The 3,068-nt window shown below is 40.6% G+C and overlaps 1 non-coding gene across 1 annotated transcript; it reads right to left on the bottom strand.

Moving 5' to 3' along the window:
• Nucleotides 1-2,119: 2,119 nt before the first annotated feature.
• Nucleotides 2,120-2,223, bottom strand: LOC114557997 (U6 spliceosomal RNA). Its single transcript, XR_003692883.1, has one exon. It is a non-coding gene; the product is annotated as a U6 spliceosomal RNA (small nuclear RNA).
• Nucleotides 2,224-3,068: the final 845 nt, after the last annotated feature.

Here is a 3,068-nt window from a genome sequence, read left to right as displayed (position 1 = left end):
TAAATAAATAAATAAATAATAAACAAATACAAATCTTAAAATCAAGTTCATAAAGTCGCTTTCTTTGCATTCATTTGATTCACAATCAAGATACACTGGTAAGAATTGCTTTCCATTGTTAATATGTACTTAAAAACAGTTCTGAAATTCAAAATAATATAATTTTCATCAGGTGATAAAACATGCGATTAATCGCAATTAACTATAGAAATTCAGCGATTAATCACGATTAAAAAAATGTATCGTTTGACAGCTCTACTATTTAGACATACTGCAGGAAAAATGTGAGTGTTTAGAACACTTGCTGTCTGAGAAGGACAAAACTACAATGTGTTTACACGTTCAGATCACTTTGGGTGCAACTTAAGGGAGGAGCTATATTCCAACTTCATCCTTATTTGTCATTTTGGTTGAGTGACGTACTTTACAATGTGACTTACGTTTGCTTTCCACTTTGCTTTGTAGTAAACCTACAGCCCTCTTCTTTTTGGTGGTTTCTCATCCTCTTGCCCACTGTTCAGTTCGGACACTGTAACTACTGCATGTCTCCTCAGGTTTATAATTTGTTTCATTTTTATGTTTGTATAAAAGCTCTTTGTTCATTGCAAATGACAGAAGCTCTCTTCCACTCTTTGAAGCTTTGGAAAGTATTAACTGAAAAAAAGAGTACCTCGTTAGAGTTATGTTTGCATTTATCTCACCATCTTTGGAAGATTGCATATTGATCCCATGACAGGAAATGTAAAACCCCGCCCGAGTACATTACCTGTGGCAGGGCATAATTTTCACTGTACAATGCACCGTATAGCAATTTAATGAATTCATGTTGAATACCCAAAATGTTTATTATGGATGCTTTTCCCCAATACTCACTTAATCAGGAATAATGTGATTCACGTCAGCCATATGTTTCTCATGAAGTTGAATCTTGAGGAATGTGGACTTTGGTGAGAAGCTGCTATGATTTGTGAGGTGTGTGTGTGTGTGGTGGAAATACAACAGGGGGATGGGATCCTGTAGGGGGATTTCCCCCTCTGCACAACCATGATGCGCCCAACCTGTTTACCTACAGCAGTTCCCTCCTCCCTTTTTTCACAGTTTTACACCCACTTACTTAGCCATGTGTTTTAAATGGAGTGTATGCCTATTTCCATGTTTGTGCACAAGCATGCATGCATGCAGTATTTGCTCTTGGCAGCTTACAATGTATATGGCCAAATATCTACACGTTTCCCAGGCTTTTGGGCCAAGCCTAGTCCCCACAGTGCGACCCCTGACACATGGGTCCCAGCCCATTTTGAGCTCATATAGGATGAGGCAATGCAGGACCTGGGGAGGTTAGCAGTGAGCAGACACTAGTCAGAGCGAGGACAGGCTCCCTTTTTCTCTCCGTCTCACCTCCCTCTCTCTTCCTTTTGCACAGACAGAAAATGCATCTCTCTCGCTGACAGAGTTAGTTGGATTGGGACCCTGTCCTCCTCTTCCAGCAGAGGGTCAACACTTTGGACCACACACAGAGAAAGAGAGAGAGAGAGAGAGAGAGAGAGGCTGTGAGTGAGTGAGGGAGTGGTGGTGATGATGAGACCTTGCGTGCTTGCCACACGCCTCAGTCGACTCCAAATCCGAGCCTGGACTGCAGCGGTCCTCTGAGCTGAAGGGACGTCTCTGTTAAAGTCTCTCGGATGCTAATGAATTCCCCAGCTCCACCACTGAGCTGCAGGGAGAGTCTGAGACTCAGCTAAACTAGGACAGAGCATCCAGGGTAAAAGAGTAGTGCAATGAAGGCAGGGTTTTTTTTTTTTGGCCCATGGTAATCATGTTAATATATTATTACATAATTCAAGTTTTTCCTTTTCACTACTTTTAGTTCATAACTCACTTTAGTAATTTACTCAGCAGCTAGTGAACAAAGGCCCACTGATCCTGTCATGATCAGCTAAACCTCCTTCTGCCACATTTAATTATTATTGTTCAGTGTCTGAATTGGTCCCAAAAAAGTGCCAGTACCCTAATTCAGCAGTTGCATGGCATGGTCATTACATGTGTTTTGGATATATTTACTCCCTTTAGTCATACTATATCTTGTAGGGGTGACAACGAATAGTCGACTATTCCATCGATCTAAAGAGCCTGATTCACGAATGTGCGTGTAATCCTTTCGCAGGAGCCATGCTAATCTTCTCTGTATCCTAATTTTTCATATGTGCCGCCTGAGCAAGCAGCAAGCGGAACCTGATTTGACTACTAATCTCACAGTCACAGTGTCTGAAAATGTGGTTATGAAACAAAGGATCATTCCATTTGATCTATATGGGGGTGCTGAATGTTTGATTTTATTTAGAATTGCTTGGTTTCTCCAAATAAATCACAATATATAGCCTGTTTTGGTATAAATATCAGCCTATTAATAATATTGTTAATAACAATCAGAAGTAAGCGTACTCATGTGGACAAAAATCAGAACTACTACCTACTGGTTTCCACACTAATTGGTTTCCGTATATTGTGTTTACCTACAGCAGCAGTTGTCGCTGCCTCTATCGCCAGATTCGTCACACAATCACAAACACATTACTGGCAATTTTCAGGTCGCATCTCATGTCTATTGCTGCGAATATGACTGTATAAATGCGCTGCGATGTAGTGCAAAGAGGGGCGCACTTACTGAACCCAGAGAGAAACATATTGCCGAGCTCAATGCTCCTTTTAACATTTAAATAACGTTATATGCTGTGTTGGAGTTTGATTAGAACCGTAGACTGTAAATATTAACAGTCTATGATTAGCTAGAACATCACTTTGGATAGAATCATTCGATGGACACACAAGCTCAAATAACACTGTATTGCAAACACAGAGGTATGTTTTACTATTCAATATAGGCCTACACAAAATGAAGCTTTACGTTCATTACGTCGAACGAACTTGTGGGTAGAATATTACCACTTTTCCTGGCTCAGTGGCTCGCTCGGCTCATACTGTATGTTTACAGTTTTATCTGAGTTAGATCGTCACTATTTTACCATTTTACCATGGACCTGTGTAGTGTCGTAGGGGGCTGTAATGTA

The sequence above is a fragment of the Perca flavescens genome, chromosome 6 (assembly GCF_004354835.1).
Source record: "Perca flavescens isolate YP-PL-M2 chromosome 6, PFLA_1.0, whole genome shotgun sequence".
In the NCBI taxonomy this organism is placed as follows: domain Eukaryota; kingdom Metazoa; phylum Chordata; class Actinopteri; order Perciformes; family Percidae; genus Perca; species Perca flavescens.
Note: the sequence above shows the minus strand (reverse complement) of the source record. Positions and strands in the feature narration are given on the sequence as shown.